At 34.7% G+C, this 26,690-nt stretch overlaps 1 long non-coding RNA gene across 1 annotated transcript; it reads left to right on the plus strand.

Annotated features, from left to right (window-relative positions):
- Nucleotides 1-793: 793 nt before the first annotated feature.
- LOC110742787 lies at nucleotides 794-17,518 on the plus strand. Its single transcript, XR_002520859.2, has 2 exons — nucleotides 794-4,397; nucleotides 16,432-17,518. It is a non-coding gene; the product is annotated as an uncharacterized LOC110742787 (long non-coding RNA).
- Nucleotides 17,519-26,690: the final 9,172 nt, after the last annotated feature.

A 26,690-nucleotide genomic window follows, 5' to 3' on the forward strand; every position in this document is an offset into this window, starting at 1 on the left:
GAAGTCTTGAGGAAATAATCAGATGCTTTTGAAAAACAAATACTTAAGAGCTTGAGGAAGCTTCAAATAAATGAAAGCTATAAGAAAACTGTCAGTGATGGAAGGTAGACTATTAGAAAATCAAAAGTGAAGTTGCTCAGGAAAGAGAACAGGTGAGGCTTCAGGTGACATTCGTTCTGGAAAGTCAGTGGTAGCCCTGAAGACGTATGATGACTATTTTACCCTTGGAGATCAAAATGCCTGGCTAGGACCATCCTGGTAATTCATCGTAATTTAAAAAGTGCACCAATTTCATCAGTACAGATAATTCAAGAACAAATTTTTAAAACGTGGAATGTTCTAGTGTAAGACAAGCATAAAATCTCACGGTTGGTTTTCATTCAATAAGTGAATTATAATCATTTATTGGGTATATACTATGTGCAGAAGTGCTATGGGAGGCAGGATGGCCTTATTTCAGGGTGCTCTGCGTCCAAACACAATTCAGTATTTGCCTGTGATACAGGATAGGTGGGGTGTGGTTTTATTTTATTTTATTTTTGTGTTTGTTTGTTTGTTTGTTTTTGAGACGGAGTCTTGCTCTGTTGCCCAGGCTGGAGTGCAGTGGCGTGATCCCGGCACACTGCAACTTCCACTTCCCGGGCTCAAGCAGTTCTCCTGCCTCAGCCTCCAAGTAGCTGGGATTACAGGCACCTGCTACTATGCCCAGCTATTTTTTGTGTTTTAATAGAGATGGGGTTTCGCCATGTTGGTCAGACTGGTCTTGAACTCCTGACTTCAAAGGACCAACCCACCTGGGACTCTCAAAGTTCTGGGATTACAGGCATGAACCACCACCCCCAGCCAGGGCTGTGGTTTTAACTTGGTATCTACTTCATCGATTATTTGAGTTTTAAACTAACTTTCAGAATATAAACGTCTTAATAAGGCAAAAATATACAAATGATTTTACCTTCCAAATGATTGAGCTTTAAACAGTACTTATTATACCTCTTGGTTCTTTTATTTTTAAACAAAGATTGCATTGGGAAGTATTTTCTCTTAAAATTCTTCTTCAAAATACTTGTGTATGTGAAAATATTAAGGAACAAAACTCATCTGTGCGTATGTGTGTATACAGACTTCTAATTAACAAGGGCAGTTTAAAGATACCCAAGTCTGTGGATAAAAAGCAACATTGGGCATTTGCCTTACAAAAAGCGACTTTTTAGCAAAATCATTAATTATACTCCTAAAACAATCCAATGTCAGCTTTAGAGCACTTATTTTGAAAAATATTTCTTAGAAGTGTCGCTGTTCTAAAACTATGATGTGTATATATACATAAGTCATAGCTACTTGTAATATTCAGAAGTATCTTTCCTGGGACAACAAGGCCTCATTTTAAAATACTGCTTTACAAAAAATCAAACACGCTTTCACATATATCACAAACAGAGGTAACTCAAGTAATAATAAAGTCTATTTAAAAATGTAAATTAAAAACATCGAATTTTTACATTTGCTGATGACTGTTCTGTTTATATGCAGTCCATGATTACAGTATGTATTGATAATAGGGCTATGAGTTTTACAAAATTTTATTTTTAAAGCCATGTCAAATCAAAGTAAGAAAGTAATCTAGTAATTCCTTTAACAATAAGCTAGGACCGTAGACTACTTCCTGGAAATACATTCTGAAATCTTTGCTGTAATATTTTACCTTTAACTGCAATTTCTCCTTTATACATGACTAACCATATTACCTTGATGAAAACTATGGTTTAAGCATAAGGATAATGGCATTGTAAAATAAGATGATGTGATATTTGTTTAATAAGTTTTTAATACTGTATTTATTAAAATAACTACTTTGACAGTAAACATAAGATTTTGGATCAAAGGAAGATTATTTTCTTGCATAATATCTTAATGACAGTCCTCATGCCCCAATATCTCAATAACATAATGAGATTCAGATGTTAGGTACATATCCGATATGGGGGTTTGCATCACAGGAAACTCCGAAATTACAAATCTCACATTTTAATCAGGGCAGGCTGTACAACTCCCATTTTGTCCTCAGAAAAAGGAAAAATACCTTATCTTCCTTCCTGTGGATCAGAGGGGCAAATCTTAAGTTCATTACTATTTGAAATGTAAATATGTGGCTCCAGGGAAGGAAAAACGCTAAACCTCTACTAAGAAACACACAGTCTCTTAACTTCGAACTCACTTACTCATCCTTTAACTTTAGTTGCCAGTGATTTTTTTTTACTTAAAGTCCAGAATGTGAAAAAAGAAAAAAAAATTCATGTGGCATTGCTTCTTGACATTGATTTTATGATTGAAAGAGTAACACGGCCTTAAATTACCCAAGCAATACAAACAACTATAAAAATAGACAAAATATAGACAGCATCAATTTTTTGTAGAACAGGCAACACAGAACCGTACAAGTACAGGAGAAGGAAAACAAATCAGGTGGCTCGTGGGCTTTAAGATGTAGGGACCAGATATTCTGTAGTTCAGGAAGGGAGAAGGCCAAAAAGGGCTTGACATTCTCAATGAATTGATGAAACAAGGATCAGCAGATGAAAAGGCTGAGGTACTAATAATCTGGAATAGAGTTTCTTAGATGAGGTGACTCCAAGAGAAGGAATGTGGGAATATGAATAAGAATCCCCTTGGGGTTTTCAGCTGCCCACCTATTTGAGAATGCATCAGTGAAATACTATGAGGCCTAGACAGAGCATCTTTTAGGAAAAGAACAATTAATTCTCAGGAAGCTACAAGTTAAAAAAAAAAAAATTCCAAGAGTTCACACGAAGACAGTCCGTATTGAAAGACCATTTTAAATACACAGTGTGTTCATCAGAGATCTCTAACTAGCCATACCTAACAAGTGTGGTTAATTAACCCTAGAGTAAAATCTACTCTGAACCTATCCTAAGAGCACTTACCAATATACATTTAAGGATTTGAACCGATCTTCGAGAACTTAACTTTCAGAAAAAATTTTAACACTATTTAAATGAGTAAAACAAAATCCAACACTCAACACTGTACAATTAACAATATCTGATACCCTGATACACATAAACAAGTGGAAAAAAATAACCAGGAGGATAATCACTCAATAGAAACAGAACTGACAAATCAGTAGACAAGTATATTTAAAAAGCCAGTATATGTTTGCCATATATACTCATGCATATCTGCTCAATGTGCAAAACTAATTATAAATATATTGAGAAAGAAATTAAGGATATAAAAAGAACCAAATTGAACTTTCAAAGGTAAAATTACATCTAAATTTTAAGGAACTTTAGGCACTACTGAATATAAGATTTATTAAATAGAAGATATAAAAGCAGAAAATATCCAAAATGAAGAGAGAGAGGGGGAGAAAGAAAGACTGAAAGACTAAGCAGACTCTCCTCAACATACTGGAAAAATATCAAGCAGTCAATCTCATATATTACTTGAGTACCAGAAAGAGAAAGGGGTACAATAAATAGCAAAGTAGAAAGTACTAAAATATTTATAGATTTTACCAAATTTCTATACTCTCAGACCCTAAAGTCTCAATTAACCCAAGGCAAGATAAACATATAAAGCACTACACCAGGTACATAAAATCAAATAGCTGAAATCCTGTAATAAAAGAGAAGTCTTCAAATAGATATAAAAAAAAATTAGATACAGAAAAACAAATATATGAATAAAAATATGCTACTAATCTGAAATGATACAGGTTAAAAGAGACTGTGAGAATGTAATGACATTCTTACTATAGCCAAAACAATCCAACTGTCAACCTGTAACTCTGCACTCAGGCAAAATATATTTTTAAAATATAGACAGTAAAAAATTTTCAAACAAATAAACCTGAGTAAATATATCACCAGCAGACCTATATTACCAGAAATTATAATAACTATGGGTGACAGACCACTTTTCCCCAAGGTTAGGGAGACAATAAGGATATCCATTCTATTCAACATTACGCTGAAAGTCCCAGTCAGCACAATGAAGCAAGAAAAATAAGTAAAACAAAAATAGAATGAAAAGAAAGAGACAAAACTATATTCATGTGCAGACACAGGAACATTTACATGAAAAATTCAATAAATTTTCAAAAATACTGATAAGTGAGTTTAGTACTGTGTAAAGTACAAGGTCAATAACCCAAATCTTTTATGTTTCTCTACTTCAGCAGCAAAGGAATAAAAAGCAAAATTTAAAAGGACATATCATTTATAACAGCAACAGAAAATATGAAAGATATAAGAAAAAATGTAACAAATTATATCAACTAAAATATAAACATGTAATAAATCACTGATGAGATAAACTAAAAACACAGAAGAAATGAAGAGATATGCTATGTTTAGGAGGCAGAAGATTCATTGTTGGTAAGGTGTTGATTTTTCTCTAATTAATATATAAACTAATATATACATATATTTTTTCATTATATGCTTCTGTATCTTATTAAATATGATTTGTATTATGAAGAAATAAGAATATACATATGTAATATATACATTAATATACACTTATTTAATAAGTAAAATTCATTCTAATATAAGTATTAATGGAAATTATTATTTTCTTTATTCCTTACTGCTTTTCTCTCCTCCTGTATCTGCTAAAGTTCAAGAATTTTGTGCACCTCCTCTGAGCTATAGCCTTCTGTCCATGACTTCTAGAGAGGCTATAGAAAATTGAAAATAATTAGAAAAACTTATATTGCTAATATAATAAATAAATAAATCATAATTAGAATTTTGCTTTACAGCCAGGAGGAGCTCAGTAAGAACTCCTTAGTGATATGATTAAGAGGAAGACAGTTATAATGGAAAACAGTGTGGAGATGCCTTACAGAACCATCAACCAATGAGTGGATAAAGAGAATGTGGTATATATACACCATAGATACTACTCAGTCATAAAACGGAATCAAATAATGGCCTTTGCAGCAACTTGGTTGGAGTTGGAGGCTGTTATTCTAAATGAAGTAACTCAGGAATGGAAATATTTTATGTTCTCCCTTATAAGTGGGAGCTAAGCTATGAGGATGCACAGGCATAAGAATGATATACTAGACTTTGGGGGTTTGTGGGAAAGGGTGGAAAGGGTATGAGGAATTAGACTATATATGGGGTACAATGCAAACTGCTCTGGTGACCGGTGCACCAAAATCTCAGAAAACACTACTAAAGAACTTACCCATATAACCAAAAACCACCTGTATCCCAAAACCTACTGAAATAAAAGAAAAAAAATTAAATACAGAATGAGAGTTATAACCCAGGAATATACATCTAAGCAACCATTTCCATACTTAATAGTTTAATGGAATTTGATTAATTTGATATATTTTAGGTTTCTGATTTGCTCTATGATATATTGACTAAAATCAAATATTTTATGAATAATGAAAAATGCAAATGAGCATTGACCTTACTGAAAATACCAAGAAATGCATTTTTCTTTATATATAATATGTACATACATTTGATTTTTTATAGAATTTTCAGCACTCCTATTTTCATTCAAGTAAGATTATTGTTAAATACTTTACTATATTAAAAAATCCAGAGGAGAATTTCTTTATATACTCCCCAGGGTAGCCCATTTTTACTCACTAGCCCGTGGAGTCCAGATTAGTTATCACAGCTATTATATAAATTATACCTCGTAAGTTTATAGAATTTAATTCACTTGAAAACACTTTGTGAACTGTTCTACTACTAGTATTTATTTTCATTGTTTATATGTTTAAATTTGTTTTAAATTAAGAAATGGCAAGAAACACATGAAACCTTTTTCATTTCACATAATAATGAATAATATGTATTTGTAAATATTTTCATTAAAGTACACTTTGTATGTATTACTAATTTCTTGCACAAGTTTATACATTTAACATAAATATAGAATTTGAATATGGATCTATACTCTGGTGCTGCAAAGCATAGATTATTTTGCCTTAGTACATGGATTATGATATATATACAAATATAAATGTAGAAATATATACAGAATAAGGCACATGGCTTATCAGTTTTTTCTTACATACATGACTTGGATTCCAATATTATTTTTTACCTACCATTTTACTAAAGAATATAACATTTATTTTTTTCCATGTGAATTAATATAGAAACATATTTGTTATTTAGTTTCCTATTATACGAGTTGTCAATGATTTTTAAATTGGATACTATTGTGTAGACAGTATCAAATTCTTCACTATTATGAATATTATAATAAACATCTTTGTAGCTTAATTGTTGTGCATTTTCATAAATATATTTTCAAATACATTTCTAGAACTATGGTTTCCATGTCAATGATTATCTGTTTTACAAACCATTTTTAAAAAGGCTTTATGCCAAGTTCGATCCCTAGCGATAGCATATGAGAAGGTCCAATTCTGTTTATTTGTAGCAGTTAGTAATCATCTTATTTGATGGGTGTAAATCTATTACGTTGGTGCAAAATTAATTGTACTTTGGGCCATTCGTTTATATAGTGAAAACCGCAATTACTTTTACACCAACCTATACCAATTACAAGTGGCAACACTTTCAAGCAGGTGCCTATATAAAATGTATGCTGATATTACTACAAACATTGAAAACCACATGTAGTTAACCTGCTCTTACAGGGTTACAATGGACTATTTGGGGGGAGCGGGGGACGAAGAAAAAAAGGAATTACTCAGTGGCATAACCTTTGAAACAACATATTATTTTTAATTGACCTTTCGGCTTTTCCGAGAGTTCTGAAGTACTGAATGAGAATAGCTTCCCATTAATACTGTATTTACAATAAAACAATTATATCCATAATTTTTTGTGTGTGGATGGAGAGTATTTTCCTACAAAATAAAAGTTAAGTATTCAAAATATAGACTAACAGAAATAATATTTTAATATATGATAAAAAATACTTAAATTTCTCTATAAATTAAGAAACACTATTGCTATGTATTCTGAACAAAACCCTCAACAATAAAAATCATTATAGCTTCTTATATTTATAAAATGGAAAATTGGAAAAACCCAAAATCAAAAAATGAAGTAACAATACAAACATAAAACAGCACTAAACTTGTCTTTGCAAATAAAGTACTATCATTCTTTACCACTAAATATTTAAAAGAATAAATGGAAATGGTGACTATTTTTATTAAATAAGAAAGGATATGCTACCACCTAGTGGTTCATGGTGTGGCTCAAGGGCAATATTTTCTCCTCCAAGTATTCTTAGATCCTGCTGATCAAGGGAGGATGATGGCTGAATATTTTACAATTAAACCAGTTAAATAATTATCAAAAATTATTTAATTTTCATGAAATTACTCTTAACCACAATATACTTTATTACCTTCACTTTAAAAGATTAAAACCCTTAATGACAAAGCACAGATGGTTGTTCAGAAAATAAAACAATATTTCAACATAACTTCCATCAAAGCAGTGAACATGAAAATGAATGTTTTTGTGGAAAATATGGTGACTAACTTAAAGATCTTTCCATTTATGAATACTTCATTTAGACTACCTACTATTTGAGTAAAGTAATAAATTGAATATGTTCTCCATATTGTAACGTACATGATGGAAACTCAAAATTAGCTACATTAATAATAATGGATAATCAAATTGAATATTAAAAATGTAATGAATCTTTTAAAAGAAAGTATTTTTAAGATCATTAAGGCAAATATGAGAACAAAAAGAAACAAATAGAAAAATATTTTCAATGAATCTCTTTATATCTATATTACGTTATCTGATAAATTATTGGTCTTTTTCACTTCTATTCTGTGTGTGGGTCTCTGTGTGTATGCCTGTGTGTGTGTGTGTGCAAGTTCATTTTGTTTGTGTTACATGATAATGGATATAATTTTGTTTTTGTAGAATATCTTCAAGATACTTAAGCCGCATGTTGAGTGACTATCCTTTCTAATATCAAATGAATGATCTACTCATTTAAATAAAGTATTAGTTTAATGAAATAATTAGATTATATTTTATCAATTAGGAATGATCTGTATTCAGTTCTTAATCATTAAATATGAATCCTTTAATAGTGCAGGCAAGACAAGAGATGATGAGGTTTTCTTTATTTAAAAATTTATACAAAAACTACATTATCAAAAATCAATATTCCCTTACAAAATAGCTGCAATACAAAGTTCATTGTGAGTGCAGTGACGTCATCATGGCTCACTGCAGCCTAGACATTCTGGGCTCAAGTAATCCTCCTGCCTTAGCCTCCCAAGGCACCAGGATTACAGGCATGAGTCACTGTACCCAGCGTCATCATTCTTTATAGCAAGTACAGAGCTTTTTGACTTACAATGGTGTTACTTTCCAATAAGCCCATCATAAGTTGAAAATATTGTTTAGTCAGAAATGCATATAATACACCTAACCTACTGAAAATAGCTCAGCCTCGCCTACCTTAAACGTGCTCACAACACTTCTATTAGTCTATTATTGGCCAAAATTATCTGGCAACATAGTAGACAGTATACTGGAGAGTATCAGTTTACCCTTATGATGGCATAACTGACTGAAAGTGTATCTGCCCAGCATCCTGAGGGAGTCCTGTATCACATAGCACTAGCTTTGGAAAAAATCAAAATGCAAAGTATGGTTTATCACTTTCACACCATCATAAAGGAGAAAATTATAAGTGAAACCATTGTAAGTCAGGAACTGTCTGTACAGCTTTTAATCAGTACTAGAGTGATAGCATAAGAAAAGGATACATCAAAGACACATTGATTTTCATATTAATTCACCAAATACATAGCAAGCATATTCTAAGGGCAATCTGGTGTGCTAGGAGCTGGGGGTGCCACAGTGAAAAGCTGGATCAAACTGGTAGTCTGTGTTCTCCTGAAATTAATTTTATTTGGAACACAGTCACACATAAGAAGAGGAGAAAATAAAAATGGAAAGCCTTGGATTTGGGGAAAGAGACAATCATGAAATATCCATCTAGACAAAGGGAAAGTATGCAAGCATTAGAGAAAAAAGGCTTTCCAGGCTTCAGGTACTGTAAAGAGACAAGGGTCACATAAGTGAGCTGACAAATGGGCAGGAGAAAGGAAGTTAATGAGGAGAAGGAAACAGGGACCAGATTACGGAGGGACACACGGGGCAGATATGAAGTTTAAATTTAATTTGAAAGATCGTTTCCAAAATCCTGCGTTCATAAATGATGCAGAAATAAGATTTTAAAGAGATAAATATAGGAAAAGGAGCATATTTGAGTGAAAGGAAGAAAGAAAACGAATTTAGTGTAGCCAAATTGAGGTTGAAGGTGTGTCTTTGTATCACATTAAGCTGAGGGATGACAGGTGGGAAGGGTAACGAGATTTCACTTCAGCTGCAGTGATCAAATAAAAAGATTCTTATTTCTTAAAATGTCACTCTGACGAGACTTAGAAAATGACATTAAAAAACAGGAACAATACCTGTAGTGATTACAAAGCATCATTGTCCAAACTAATTAAAAGAATATAAGCCACACGTGGTGGCTCATACCTGTATCCCAGCACTTTGGGAGGGTGAGGTGGGCAGATCACTTGAGATCAGGAGTTCGAGACCAGCCTGGCTAACATGGTGAAACCCCATCTTTACTAAAATACAAAAATTAGCTGGGCGTGGTGGTGAGTGCCTGTAATCCCAGCTACTAGGGAGGCTGAGGCAGAAGAATTGCTTGAACCCAGGAGGCAGAGGTTGCAGTGAGCCGAGATTACGTCACTGCACTCTAGCCTGGGTGAAAGAGTGAGACTCCATCAGGGAGAGAGAGAGAGAAAGAGAGAGAGAGAGAAATAAAGAAAAGGAAAGGAAAGAGAGAAAAGAAAAATAAAGATGTAAGTGTAACTTTACAATAGAGGAACATGACCATTATCAACTTATGCAACTGAGGAAGCTTATCACTGCCAACAGTGAAACAATTGTACATTACACCCTTTAATGAATTTAATGTGTAAATTCACACATTACTTTAGTATTCTCACCACCTGCCCACCCAAAAAAAAATCAGTTTGCTATGTGTGGAAATGATCACAACAATTTAAAATTATAGACTGATCTATGGTGAAACAGACCTGAATGTGTCAAAAGAGTCCTATGCCATGTAAATCAAATAATCAAGGAAACAGAGTGGTAGGGTTGAGGTTGGGGTGTGGTCTGGTTTAAAAGAAATCAAGATGAATAAATACTAATTGCTTCCTAAGCAAAGATAAAGTCAGAGGCATCACATTACCTGGCTTCAAACTATACTACAAGGCTATAGAAAGCAAAACAACATGGTACCGGTACTGAAATACCAGGCACGTAGATCCATGGAACAGAATAGAGAACCCAGAAATAAAATCAGACACCTACAACCAGCTGACCTTTGACGAAGCTGACAAAAATAAACAATGGGGAAAGGAAACCCTATCTAATAAATGGTCCTGGGAAAAACTGGCTAGCCACATGTAAAAAAATAAAGCTGGACTCCTATCTCTAATCATATACAAAAATTAACTCAAGATAGATTAAAATAAATATAAGACCTTAAACTATAAAAATTCTGGAAGGAAGCCTAGGGAAAACTTGTAGACATCAGCCTAGGCAGAGAATTTATGACTAAAATCTCAAAAAAGCAAATGCAACAAAAACAAAAATGACAAATGAAACTTATTAAAATTAAAGAGCTTCTGCACAGGAAAAGAAACAGTCAACAGAGTAAATAGACAACCTAGGACAATAATGAAACTGGAAAAGTTCCCTTGTCCCCTGCGCAGGGCATGCAATGGGAGTATGGCTTGCTGCTGCTTCAGAGCCCCGCTGCTCAGGCTCCTAGGTGGAGTGTGCAGATGGGCAGGTTGTGGGGCTCGGACTCCACAGCAGTGTCGAGGGGTGAACGTGTACAGCTGAAGTCCCAGTGGCCGTGTGTTACAGTATGCTGTTTCATTTTAGCCTTCCGTAGGCAACTTGTGCTAGGCCACTCAATTAGCCCCCTGCCTTATGGCAAAGACAGAGGGCTTTCTGTATTCTGGAGTTTCTTCCATTGGTGCACTGGAAGAATCAGATCACACGTGGGCTTTGAGAATGAGTGCAAGGTTTTTCTAAGTGGAAGTAGCTCTCAGCAGATGGAGAGGCCAGAAGGGAGATGGAGTGGGAGGATGGTTTTTCCCTGGAGCTGGGCTGCTCAGCAGCCCCGGCTCCCCCCCTACCCAAACTTCACGTCGTTCTGCTGGTCGATGGCCCGCTGGCCTGCCAGCCTCTATGCGTGTGCTCTTAGACTGGTGCAGCCGCTTGTGTCTTCTCCCACTGTCTTAGACCCAGCCCCTTGTATCTTCTCCCACTGGTGTGTTCCTCTCAATGACCAGCAGCTGCTTCTTCCAGTCTAACTTCTGCCGTCTTCTTTGACGTCCGGTTGCTTATGTCTCTTCTCATTAGGGTCTGGGGATTTTATAGGCAGAGGATGCGGGGCATAGTGGGCCAGGGTGGTCTTGGGAAATGCAACATTTGGGCAGGAAAACCGAAATGCTTGTTCTCACACAAGTTCATGGGCACAGGTGCAGGGGTGAAGCCCTAGCCAGAGGCCACAGACCACGCCCTTCCCTTCCCTGCCCTTCCTGTCACCCTCTTAAATTCTTAAATAGAAGAACTTTCTTTCTTTCTCTCTCTCTCTTTTCTTTCTTTCTTTCCTTCTTTCTTTCTCTTTCTTTCTTTCTTTCTTTTTCCTTCCTTCCTTCCTTCCTTCCTTTCCTCTCTCTTTCTTTCCCTTCCTTCCTTCCTTCCTTCCTTTATTTTGACAGAGTTTTGCTCTTGTCTGAAGAAATGAAATCAATATAATATTCACACATTTGTGCTAGGTTTCTTTTTTATTCACGACTTTACAAGTGATTTAGTATTCTTTCATCAATTTACAGAATTCCATTGTGTAGATATATCAAAATTAATTTGACTTTGTAATATTTAGTATTCTTTCATGAATGTACAGAATTCTTTTGTGTGGATATATCAAAATTAATTTGACATTGTAACATAAAACATTTATTATTTTTGGATTTTTATTATTATAAATGTTCTTGCTGTATCTGATGTCTTTTGGTAATGATAGCTCCAATTGTGTTTTTTATATATATATAAGATAGCAATAGAATTGCTGTGACATAAGATATATGTTGTTCATCATTCGCAGAGACAATTTTTCAAAGTAATTTAACAATTTAAAATTGAAGTCTCCCAAAGCAATGTAAGAGGAATCTAGTCGTTCAAAGTCTTACCAACTCATGAATTTTACTTTATTTTAGGTCTTCCCATGTGTGTATATATATGTATAATGATAATTTATAGTGGCCTTAATTTGCATAAATACTGATGTATATTATAGTTAAACAAATTTCAATGTTTTATAGGCTATTTGTTATACACTTTTTAAAGTAACTGTTAAAAGAGTTTGCAATTTTACTGTAGAACTTTCTTTTTCTAATTGATTTTATTTCTTGTGTATATACATGTGTGTGAACAAACACATATGATTTTAATAGAATTTCTTTGTCTTATATAACTTGTGGATATTTGCCTGACATTTTGGATTTTTATTTTATCTTATTTTTGACATTTTTGACAATAATTGTAATATTTAATGTTCATATTAAGGTCTGTAATTCACCAAGAATTGACATTTTTGTATGATATACAGTAGGGTTCTGATTAATTTTTCCAAGTATATATCTAATTAACCCAGTATTATTTGTTTGTTTGTTGAAAAGAATTATAATTTTTTTTTTGAGACGAAGTCTCTCTCTGTGACCCAGGCTAGAGTGCAGTGGCGCGATCTCGGCTCACTGCAAGCTCTGCCTCCCCTGGGTTCACACCGTTCTCCTGCCTCAGCCTCCCGAGTAGCTGGGACTACAGGCGCCCGCCACCACCCCTGGCTAACTTTTTGTGTATTTTTTTTAGTAGAGATGGGGTTTCACCGTGTTAGCCGGGATAGTCTCGATCTCCTGACCTCATGATTCACCTACCTTGGCCTCCCAAAGTGCTGGGATTACAGGCTTGAGCCACCGCACCCGGCCAAGAATTGTAATTTGTATTCTACCTGGAAGTATCACTTTTATCATAAATTGTGTGTTCATATATTTATGGGTTTGTGCTTGGACCTATATATAATTCTCATATGAATTATTTTCTGTTTGCCTATCTTTGTTAGATAGTGTATTAGTGTTAAGACAGTGTTAATATAACATTATTATAATTATCCTAGAAAATAGCATACTCTTTTGTACTCTATATTCTCCAGTTTTATTTTCCACCTTAGGTTAGCTTCCCTTTCTATTATAGAACCTTTGCACTGCTATGAAAAGATTACAATATTTTTGTTGAATTTTATACTCAGAACTTACTGAGATGTTGAATGGCACTGTACTGAATATAGAAAAACTGGGTAGGAAACATAGTTTTTACAGTATTGGCTCAATCAATCCATGAACAAGTGTATTGAATATTTGTAAAGATTTATTTAATTATTCTCAGTAATGCATCTAATTTAATGCATAAAGTTCTAATTTATCTTTTCTTAATTTTTTCCCTTTTTGTGTTAGTATTTGATAATGTAAAGGTTGATGTTTATCCAAGTCATATTATTTTGGAAATAACATTTCTGATATTTTATTGTTAATATATGGAAAACTATTATGTTTAAATTGATTTTATATCTAATTACCTTTCTAGATGTATTTATTAATTATAATAGTGCAACTACAGTGTGATTTTTCTACATACACAATTATGTCATTTGGTAATAATGATAGTTTATTTCTTCTTTAATAATCTTTGCAACTTTCTTTTTTTCCCCTTTATTTTCAAAGGGGATTGAAACTCCCAACTTGTGTGTAGACTTATACACAGACGTGTGGAAATAGTTACAGAAGTTGAAAAGAATGCAGGCAATAATACGAATACAGATAATCATGTAAACATGTCAAAAAGTTGTCTGAGTGTCAGATAATTAAATCAGAATTATAATAAATTAGCAAATTCTCAGAAATCTGAAATTTTCTAGGTATTTTTCAAAAATAATTTCACATTATTTTTCTTTGAGTGTCTTTTAGGTATAATATCACAACTTGTGGGCTTATTATGGTCACACTTGAATTACTGAGTAAATAATTTGTATTAAGTAAAATAGATATATATAGAGAGGATAGGTAATATGAGAGTGACATATAAAGATTATTTGAGGTACAACTATAGAAATATACAAGTAGACCAATACAACAAAATAATGTCCAGAAATAAACCCACATATGTGTAGTCACCTGATTTATGACAAAGATGGCCAGTTTTTTGTTTTTTTTTCCCCAAAAGTGATAGTCTTCCAATAGATGATGCTTGGTTAATTGAATTTGGACAAAAATGATTGTTACTCATAGTATCGCACTATAAATAAAAATCAATTAAGAATCTTTAGTAGTTTTAAATGTAAACTGTAAAAAAGTAAAGCTTTTATAAGAAAACATAGAATACCTTTATGTCTTACTAAAGGCTACAATAAGAAGGTACCATGGATTGAGTGGTTCAAATAAAAAGCATATATTTCTCATAATTCTGGGAAGATCATAATCAAGGTACCAGCATATACAGTTTCTGGTGAGGGCCCTTTTCTTGACATGTGAAAGCCTATCTTCTCTCTGCAGAGAGAGACAGAGAGAGAAAGCAGTAGAGAGAGAGAATGTTCTAGTCTCTTTCTCTTCTAGGGCAGTAATCCCTTTAGGGCCTCAACCTTCATGACCTCATGTAAACCTAGTTACATCTCAAAGGCCCTGCAGCCTAAAACCATAGCATTAAGGGGTAAGGTTTCAACAAACAAAGGTTAAGGGAGACACAAGCATGCAGACCATAACTATTTATGACATTACAGAAGATGAAGATTTCTTATTTAGCATGGAAAAAGAGTTTACAAGAAAAAAAAACCTAAAGATTGATTTAAAATCTTTATTAAATGAAAATTAAGATTAAAAAAGACATTCTTTTCCTACAGGCACCATTAAGAAAGTAAGAAGGTAAGAGAGTGAAAGAAAACATTTGTGAATACGCATCTGACAAAAGATGTATATATAATGTATGTAAAGGAATACTACATAAAGACATATGACCTAATTTCAAAAAAATAGAAAAAAATTTAGATAGGTGCTTTACAAAAATGGATATCTAACAGACCAATAAGCACCTTTGAAAAGTTGCTCAACTCTGTGAACCCCTAGAAATGCAATGTCACCAAGTACTTATCAGGTAATTTAAAATCAAAAAGACTGATGATACTAAGTATTAGCTAAATTACAGAGCAACTGGGATTCACGTCCATTGTTGATGTGAGTATTAATTGCTACTACCACTTTGAAAAACTGTTTGGTAGCATCCAATTAAACCAATACTAACATTACTAATGACCCAGTAATTTCACTTCTAGGTATATTTGCAACATAAATGGTTGTAAATATCAACCAAGACAAATGTTCCACATGTCTGAAGCAGCATTATTCATAAGTGCATGAACAAAAATATGTGTAGATATTCTTTTCATCCTTCAACAACTGAAAGATGAAACAAACACGTATTTTTATGCCATGAAATGCTGAATAGCAATGGCATTCAATGATATATATCTGTATGCAATAACATGCATGAACCATAAAATTTATTATTGAATGGAAGCAGTTGCAAAAGAATACATACACATAGTCTACTTACATGAATTTCAGAAGTAAGCAGGAATAACCTGTTTGTAGAAATCAAATTATGATTATGTACTAGTGACTGGAATGAGACAGGATTAGTGCTTCTGAGGTTCTGGAAATATTAGTGTTGTGTCTCTTGATGTGAGTGTTCATCACATTGGGTGTTGCCTTTGTGGTAATACATCCAGTTGTACAAATTATTATATGTACAATTTTCATCATATACATTTTACTTCAGTGTTAATATTACTTTAAGTTAATATAAATGATTTTAAAACAAAAATCTATTATTACGATGTTTTAATGATAATCTTAGTCATAAAGTAATTTTATATAAAATGAACATTTTATAATATCTATTCTGGGTTAATTCCCTATTATGTTCTTTATTTATCTAACTGATTGCTTTTCTATATTTCTTTGAGTATCCCTCATCATGATAAAATTTTTTAAAAATCAATTTGTAGCTAATACATTTTCAGCTTCATTTGGCAGTAGAAAAGTTGAAGAAATAGAATGCAATATATTTCAACACAAGTCACAGTGGATCAGATGAAGTCTGTAAAAATCAGCTTCTAAATGGACAAAAATTTGCCTTCACAAATAGGGTTCATAATTTTCAAAGTACTAAGAAAAACATAAATCCTAAAATGAAACTCAAATACATTTCTGTGCAGTTATCAGGTGCGGAGGTGTGATGGATGGGCACTGCCAGTAATTAACACCCCAGGGATAGCATTAAGCTGAAAATGCATTCAAGTTGGCGAAAAACTACCTCTGTTTCCTGGAATCTGGAGTAGGACAGATCTACGCTGTCCCCCAGAGGTCCCAGTGGGGGAAAAAAAAAGTTTCAGTTATCCATAGCAATAAACTGGTCATTAACATCTTCTTTATTAGACTTCTTCCTTCCTCTGTCTCACTTTCCCATTCCCTATTGTTGTTCCCTGAATCCACCTCCTAATTAAACTTTATACATGACAGCTCTTGTATCACATACTGTGTCTGAAACCAACCCAATGCAATGCTAAAGCTAAAGAAGAAATAAAACCCATAACAAAACTCACCAGCTTATTTAATAGATGACTGAGATTTTTGGAAGAATCCTAGGGAGTTTTCTGAGAAATGTTCTGGCCCTACCCACAGTTAATATTTTGGCCTGTCTCCTTGCAAATATGCATGGTCATAAACTAGGGCAAAAAAAAAAAAAAGTTAAACTCTGCAATTTTATGCTTTCCAAAATAAAACCATTGTTTTCATTAAGCTCTACAAAAAGCATGTGTTTTATTTTAATTATAATGCAAAATAATTATTTATCTTACACAATTTTTTTTATTACATAAAATTTTCTGTCATTTTTTTCCTTTTCTCTTTGATTATTTTTGTATAACTGCGATACAATTTGTGGTTTCATAAAACTGTGCTGTTTGTTTTAAGACACCACAAATGAAGTGGGACATAAGTGAACAGATTACAACACTGGAAATAGAAATATAGAAAATCATTCCATGATTTTGCTAGGATCCAGAGTGGAATCTAATCTTTAACTCTGTCAGTTTATGATATGCAGTGGCTTTTCCTCAATCAGTTTCTCCAAACAATATTTATGCTGCTTTTGGCAGAAAAAATGTGTAGGAATTTGCCATCACCAACTCAGAAGCATGTAGGAAATAACTAGAACAGAGATGTAAGCAGCAACTCAATTATGTTTGCAACACCTTTGCAGCAAAAATGAATTTTTTTTTACACCAGTAACTTCTAAGTTATTCGATATAACTTATGTTATATTCAATAACATAACTACTCAGAAGTAGTTATGTGATCTACTTCTAAGTTATGTTGAATAGTAGTTTACTTCAGTGCTTCCTTATTCAACTATATTGTCCATGAAAGCCAGAACACTTAACACTTAATCATAAGCAATACAAAGCACAATGACACACAAAGATCCATATATTTTAATATCGGGGCCAAAAAAAAAAAATTAGAAGCACTACTAACCCCTCTGTGTTTCCTTCCAATCCACTCTGGCACTCTATCAACCTCTACATTCATGAAATGAGCATAAACAAGGAATATTCATGACTATTGCCTCAGAAGTCTCAACATATTTTTTGCTTTATTTCTTTCTGTGTGCTAGTTGGAGATGTTCTAATTGGAATATATCATTACTATAGATGGAACTACTGCATACAATTTAGAAAGATGCATTTCTATATCAGTTATGGGGCATTTTCAAAAACATTAATTTGATAAAAAGATTTGAAACAACAACAGAAATCATGGACAAAAAGGACCAACGTAGAATTTCTTTCTTTTGCTACAATTCCGGAATGATCTACTTCTAGCTAGTGCCAGCATATCACTCAAAACCATCTGTAATTGATGTTTTATTTTCTTTCATTTCTAGTAAAAACAAAAAACTTAGAATGAAATAATTTTAGCTAGGAGTAAACTAGCAGTGACATAGAAGACTAAACAATAGCCTTGTAAGTGGCATGTTCATAGAACTGTAGTTTATGTTCAACATTTGTCACCTCTAAACTGTACCCAACTTATCAGAGAATGCTGAAGAGGAAGCCCTATTTTGTGACTAGGAGGATTATATGGTATCAACCTCCTCATGCACACTCTAAATTGCAGTCATCTGAAGTCTGGTAGCCAGATGTTCTATCTCAACTGAGGCCCTATAGCATTAAAAATAACATTTTCACAAATGTTTAATGATTACCTGAGACAACGTCGACTTTGTCCCAAAAGTCTCCCATTAGAATCTGCTTAGCCTCCATATAGCATGTCGACATGCCACAGGCTCTGCACTTTCTCTACTGAGTCAGAGGGGCAAAATGGCTGAGAGGAATACACAGAAGGAAAGCTCTCACCACTCTGCCTGACTGAAAAGTCACTTTCAAATGACCTGCTTCATGGTAACCCACAATTTCCTATTCTTCACATCATTTCAGCATACCGTAAATGTAATTGAAATAATTTTCTCTGTTATATTCAGAAGGTTGACATCCTTTTGGCATAGATCTAGAGAGCTGTCACATGCCTGTGGCAGGTTTTTTGTATTTTGTTTTTGTCCCTGTCATGTGAAAGCGAACTGTTCTTTGCTTATTCACATAAGGAAAAAGAGACATTCAAGATTAATTGCTGGTTATCTGATACTAGTGACTGAATTGCTTTGATCCAGTTATAAGAAGATATCTGTGAAAATAACTATAATTGGGTGCTGGAAACATCATCATCCATGCATCTTTCTAATATTTAATAATGGCTCTGACACGACCAATACACACATAGACAAACACACACGCAGATCTGATGTTGTTTGTAATTTATTCTTTAGGCAAGCAGGAGAAATGCCAATGATTCTTACTGAACTCTATCAAAATAGTTAAGCCCTACTTCATGGTTCATGGTCTGGAAGAATAAACTCGGGAACCTAGTATAAAGAGTCCTTTTAGTGAAAAATGGGTTTATCACCAGACAGAGGCCTCTCTGTGTATTAGCACTGGTTAACATCTTGGGCCCCTGAAATTGGCATTATTTTTTGCTATATTTTTAAAGTTTCACTAATAATAATGATTTTTTACAGCATAATCATACAGGTAAACACTCAGAGGTTGGAGGTGGGAAGAAATGGAGAAGTGATCAGATTATATACGTAGAGTGATACAGCACAGATAGTCTACAAGGTTGCAATTTTCAGGGACACTGAAGATTAGAACTGACTCCTTTTGGGAAATTCCCAGGTGGTGGTTATACTGTAAATCCAACAGTGGCAAATGTTAATCTATGGACCAAATCTAGTTCTATGCCTGTTTGAAAAATAAAGTTTTATTGGGACACATTCAGTCATTTACAAATGATCTAAAGTTGTTTTTATACTACAATAGCAGAATTGAGTAATTGTGACATATATCATGTGGCCTACAGAGCCCAAATTGTCCACCATCTAGCCTGAACAAAAAAGTTGTGGTAAGCTTGAGACTAAATAGTTAGCTGGAATTATACTTCCCTGACCAGCTATAGAATCTCTTTATATAAACTGAATTGTATTTTACTGACTCTATCAGTTTAATATCTATATGCCGACTTATTTTACATAGCAAGGGATCTCTATGAAATATACCAATATTTTTCTAATTCACCTCATCTTAAGAAACTGCTGGGAAAATATATATTTCTAAGTTCACTATGGAGTATCCTGGTGTAGCATTTCTGCTAAATTCTATGAATATTTTCACAAGAGCCACAAGTAATGATTATGACAACTATGGGAAGGCCATAGAAGACCATTTGCAGAAAACTGCTTATTAAGTTTGCCTTGCCATTAGGTATGTTGACCATAATTATGCCAGTTCAGGTTTCGGTGGCTAGATGTTCTCAATTAGGATCTACAATCTTATGATGCTCCTATTCCCACTGAATTCAGTAGGTTTATTTATATTATGTTCTCCAGAAGAAAATCTCTGAGATTATCATTTCACCAAAATCTGACAGACATACTTTTCAGGAAAATATGTAAGTCCTCCACATATGCTGTAGCAGGGGTGTGTGTGTGTGTGTGTGTGTGTGTTTAAATGTGCAAAGGTTGCCAAAGATATTCCTGTTGCCAAAATTATTCCTGTTTCTAAGTCCACTGAACTTAAATGTCCATTGCCAACTTGAATTCTCAACAGTACTGAATACATTTATAGGGAGAAAATAATACCATACAATTGTTCGTTATTTCAGTCCATAAAATTTAAACCCAAGTCCTATTGGTTGTATCTCCATATGTCTATTAAACCTGGTTATTCTATCAAATCAATTTATTATCACTCTCATCTAAGTCATTATCATCTCTTTCTTCCAAATTAACACAATTGTTTCATTCTCATTTACCTGTGAGATGCTCAAGTGTAGCCAAAATCTTCCTTTCTAAATAAATACTGATTAATTTTATACATTTGTGTATAATTTTCTAATGAATTTCCATTGTACCTGGGATAACATCCAAACTCCTTAGTATGACTTGGAAGTTCTTTCAAGATTTAGCTCCTGTATTTTTCAGTCTCATTATCTGTCACTCTCCCTCTTGTTCAGTCATCATATATACCATACTGTCTCTCAGACAAAAACTAAAGACATGATGTTCCATCTGCCTAGAATACTCTTCTCACGTTTTCCTCCCACTACATTCATTTGAATTACTTGTTGCTTGAGACATGCTAAAATAGGTGTGTAAAGAAGAGGACTCTGCTTGATGCAGTGGGGATCTGTGTCCCCACCCTAATCTCATGTCAAATTGTAATCCCCTATGTTGGAGGTGGGGCCTGGTGGGAGGTGATTGGATCATGGAAGTGGTTTCTCATGGTTTAACACCATCCCTCTTGCTGCTGTTGTGGTGATAGTGAGTTCTCATGAGATCTGCTTGTTTAAAAGTGTGTAGTACCTCCTCCCTCTCTCTTCTTCCTCCTGCTCCTCCTAGTAAGATGCCTTGCTTTCCCTTTGCCTTCTGCCGTGATTAAAAGCTCCCTGAGTCCTCTCCAGAAGCAGAAGTCACCATGCTTCCTGTATAGCCTGTGGAACCATGAGCAAATTAAATCTCTTTTCTTTATAAATTACTCAGTTTCGGGTATTTCTTTATAGCAGTGCAAGAATAGATCAATATACTGCTGTAATATCAATTATACTGGAAATGACTTATTCTATGCCGTAAATTCTATGAGACATAATAACTTACTTGCTCACATGAATCTGAATAATTACCTGAACAAAGTACGTCACAATATATGTGTGTTAAATGGGTATCTTTTCTATCCAACATCTTAAATTACTTTTTACCAACTTATTAAAGCCTTGAAGTTAAATTTATTAAAATGTAACCTACAAAGATTCAAGTATTCCCCATTGACCAACTTGTTTAAGAATTTTAGAAACTGAACTCTGATCTCTTTAAAATGAGTTAATTAGATTTTTTAATTTTCTTACTATTTATCTACTATAATGTTTAAAAAGTATTGGTGTTCCCAATATTTTAATAAATTATTTGGTATAAAATAATTATTCGGTATAAAATAATTCTTTAAACTAGAGACATAATCACAAGTTCAGAGAATTTCCAGCTACTTGGATCCACAAATTCCACAGTTACAACTGGGAGTTGATGAAGTTTTGTAATAAATATTATAAAAACATTTATGAATCCAAACAAGTAACTGCACAAAATAATGCTAATACCATAAGCCTAGTAAGTCTCATTTCTTTCTCTGCATCCAAGGCCTGAAATTATGAGGTTCACATGCAAGACACACTCTCATGGGCAAAGAGATTATGGCAGAAAAATCACTATAGAATTTTATACTGCAACCAACTATTTACTCTGTCTGTCTCTCTCTCTCTCTCCCTACACACACACACACACACACACACACACACACACACACATATATAGTTTCGTTTTTTTGAGATGGAGTCTCGCTCTGTCGCCCAGGCTGGAGTGCAGTGGCATGATCTCAGCTCACTGCAAGCTCCACCTCCCGGGTTGACGCCATTCTCCTGCCTCAGTCTCCTGAGTAGCTGGGACTACAGTCACCCGCCACCATGCCTGGCCAATTTTTTGTATTTTTAGTAGAGACAGGGTTTCACTGTCTGAACCAGGATGGTCTCGATCTTGTGACCTTGTGATCTGCCCGCCTTGGCCTCCCAAAGTGCTGGGATTTCAGGCATGAGCCACCGCACCTGGCTATTTACTATATTTGTAAGCCATTCTGTATAGCTATAACATTCAAACTCTAGATGTTAGCTGACACCAAATTCCCAGTGAATGCCATTTCCTCTCCAACTTAATAAAGGGTATTAGAAAGCAATTAAGAATAACATTATTTGAAAAAAACTATAAATATGTTCTTTTTTATGAATAAATTTTGTATAAATTATATTAGTGTGCTTATCATTACAAATAAATTACTTGTTATAATCTTACAAGTGATGGTGACAAAGAAAATATGCCAGGAAACCTACAGGTTAATCTGTAATTAAAAAGGTATATTCTTTTTATGCATTTCTTTTCCTGACAACTTTCCAAATAGATTGTTTGCAGAGAAAATTCTAGTATGAGAATATGTAGTCAAAGATACTAATCCCTGTGTGCTATGGACTGGGTGTTTTTCATCCCTCAAATTTATATGTTAAAGCCCTAACCCTTGATGGGAAGGTATTTGGAAGTGGGGCCTCTAGAAACTGATGAGGCTTAGATGATACCATGAGGGTGGGATCCCGTGCTGTAACTGGTGTCTTTATAAGAAAAGGCACAGACATCAGAGCTCTCTTTCTTTCTGCCATCATGTCAGGACACAAAGTGAAGGTAGCCATTTGCAAGCCAGAAATAAAGGCTTCATCAGAAACCAAAATGATCCAGCACCTTGATGGTAGACTTTGCCTTCTCCAAATCTGTGAGAAATAAATGCCTGTAAGTCACCCAGGCTGTGGTATTTTGCTATAACAACCTCAGCAGACTAAGACACTCATAATGATATGGAATGTTTAAAGAAAACTGTGGAGGGCAATTGTTGATAAGATAAAAGAAGAGAAATGAAGAACAGTATAGTATATTACAGCTGGGCATGGTGGTTTATGCCTTCTATCCCAGCACTTTGGGAGGCTGAGACAGGAGGATTTCTTGAGCTCAGGAGTTAGAGACCGGCCTGGGCAAAATGGTAGAACCCTGTCTCTACAAAAATACAAAAATTAGCTGGTGTGGTGGGGCATGCCTGTAGTCCCAGGTACTCAGGAGGCTGAGGTGGAAGAATCTTGAGCCTAGGAGGTGGAGGCTGCAATGAGCCATAATCGCACCACTGCACTCAAGCCTGGGCAACAGAACAAGACCCTGTCTCTAAAGGGAAAAAAAAGAGGGAAGGAAGGAAGGAGAAGGGATGGGAGAGAGAAAGAGAGAGAGAGAAGGAAAGAAGGAAAGAAAGAAAAGAAAGAAAAGAGAGAGAAGGAAGGAAGGAGAAGGGATGGGAGAGAGAAAGATAAAGAAAAAAGGAAGGAAAGAGAAAGAGAGGGAAAAAGAAGAAAGAAAGAGAAAGAAGAAAGAAAGGGAAGGAAGGGAGGGAAGGAAGGAAGGAAGGAAGGAAGGAAGGAAGTTAGTTAGTTGCAGGAAGTCAGGGATCCTGAACGGAGGGACCAGCTGAAGCCGTGGCAGAAGAACATAAATTGTGAAGATTTCATGGACATTTATTAGTTCCCCAAACTAATACTTTTTTACACCTGTCTTTACTGTAATCTCTGAACATAAATTGTAAAGATTTCATGGACACTTACCACTTCCCCAATCAATACCCTTGTGTTTTCCTATACCTGTCTTTTCTTTAATATCTTAATCCTGTCATCATCTTCATAAGCGGAGGAGGATGAATGTTGCCTCAGGACCCTGTGATTGTATCAACTGCACAAATTGTTTGTAGAGCATGTGTGTTTGAACAATATGAAATCTGGGCATTTTAAAAAAAGAACAGGATAACAGCGATGTTCAGGGAACAAGAGAGGTAACTTTAACTGGCCGCTGGTGAGCCGGACGGAAGAGAGCTATATTTCTCCTCTTTCATAAGCAAATAGAAATCGCTGAATTCTTTCTCTCAGCAAGGAACATCCCTGAGAAAGAGAATGCGCCCTGAAGGTAGACCTACAAAGGGGCCCCTTTGGAAGCATGTGCTGTCTTTTATGGTCCAAGCTGAAGGGATGAAATAAGCCCCAGTCTCCTGTAGCACTCCCAGGCTTATTATGAGGAGGAAAATTTCCGCCTAATAAATTTTGATCAGACAGGTTGTCTGCTTTCAAACCCTGTTTCCTGATAAGATGTTATCAACGACAATGCTTGCCGAAAACTTCATTAGCAATTTTAATTTCGCCTCGTCCAGTGGTCCTGTGATCTCGCCCTGCCTCCATTTGCTTTGTGATATTTTATTACCTTGTAAAGTATGTGATCTCTGTGATCCACACCCTATTCGTGCACTCCCTCCCCGTTTGAAAATCGCTAATAAAAACTTGCTGGTTTTACAGCTCGGGGAACATCACAAATCCTGCCGACATGTGATGTCTCCCCCGGACACCCAGCTTTAAATGTCTCTCTCTTGTGCTCTTTCCCTTTATTTCTCAACCCAGCCGAGACACTTAGGAAATAGAAAAGAACCCATGTTAAACATCAGGAGCAGGTTCTCCCAATAGGAAGGAAGGAAGGGAGGAAGGGAGGGAGGGAGGGAGAGAGGGAGTGGGGAAGGGAGATGAAAGATAGAAAAGAAAGAAAGAGAAAGGAGAAAGAGAGAGGGAAGGGAGGGAGGGGAGAGGAAACAAAGAAAGAAAGAAAAGAATGAAAGAGAAAGAAAAGAGAGGAAGAAAGGAAGGAAGGAAACGAAAGAGAAAGAGAAAAGGAAGGGAGGAAGGAGGGAAGGAAGGAAGGAAAGATACATTCTCTTTATAGTCAAACTTAAAGAATAACCTGTTGAAATAAAATTAAGTCAGTGAAATTGACCCTGTTAGTCTGTGTGTGGAGTGAGAACTTACATATGGATCAGTTGGGTAGATACAGCTTCTTTTATCTAACAAAGTTAATAGTATTTGAATACACCCAGACCTGAGAAAGAAAAGTTAACTAAAAGTATTACTGAAAGAAAGGCTTTCAAATACATTTTGATGGAGTTTAGATTCAGAATAAAAAATTCTTTTTAGAAGAATTAATACATGCAATAAAACAAAGTTGCACAGGCATTATGTGAAACAACAGAGATTTGTATGCAAGGGAATAGTGACTGGAAATTTGAGAAAACAGTTGCAATGTTTTATTACTTAATATTTTTAAATGATATTAGTTTTCTTTTACATCAACATGAGATTGCAATGTAAGATATTTTCAGAAGCACAGAAGTGTTAACTGATTTGTTTTGATGATTACAATTTTTTTTATATAAGGAAGGATCTCAGTTCCTCCCAAATTCTCTCCTATTTACCTACTGAACTCAAATCACAGTGGTTTCTGAGGCAGAACCCAGTAACACTTTTCGGTTCATCCCAGTCACCTATTGCTACCTCATTTGTAGCCTTTCAGATCAATTATGAAAATATTCATACTTAGGGTGGCCAGGCACAGTTGCTAACACCTGCAATCCCAGCACTTTGGTAAGTTGAGGCAGGAGAATCACTTGAACCCAGAAGTTTGAGGCCAGTCTGGGCAACATAGTGAGACTCTGTCTCTACAAATAAATAAACGAAATTAGACAAGTGTGGTGGCACACCTGTAGTCCTAACTATTCCGGAGGCTGAGGTGGGAGGATTGCTTAAGCCAGGGAGGTCAAGGCTACAGTGAGCCATGATTGCACCACTGCACTCCAGCCTGAGTGACAGAGTGAGACGCTGTTCCAAAAACAAAATAAATAACATGATTTTAAAAATGAAAATCCAGGGAGCGCAGCAAACAACGATTCTTGTAAGATGACATCCAAACTTAATGGCATTTTTATTTCACTTCTAGTATCTCTTTCTTCCTTTAAAGCTGTTTTACAGATTGTTTCTCACAAAAATTTTCTGATTGACCCTACTACCTAGTTTGCAAGCTAATTCAGAATTTGATGGTAAATGATACGGATTCAAGCTGAAGAGTTTCTTTGCAGGTATTTTTCCCGTTAAATTAAAAAAAAAAAGGTAAAGTATGTGAAATTTCTTCTAGGCTTTCTGCTTTAGGCTCTAGGTTCCTTTAATCCTAGGAAGGAGAATATAAAAAATTTCATAGCTGCTTCAAGTTTTTACTCTCCTTTTTAAAATACAATAATTAAAAGAAATCTTATTAAAAATGAATGAATTAAAATAGGCTGCTTTTTTGATCCTAAATATTTCTATTTAAAGTTGTATAAAAAGTCATTGAAGTTTATTACCCTCGTTATGAGAAGAGGGTTAA

The sequence above is a fragment of the Papio anubis genome, chromosome 4 (assembly GCF_008728515.1).
Source record: "Papio anubis isolate 15944 chromosome 4, Panubis1.0, whole genome shotgun sequence".
Lineage (NCBI taxonomy): Eukaryota > Metazoa > Chordata > Mammalia > Primates > Cercopithecidae > Papio > Papio anubis.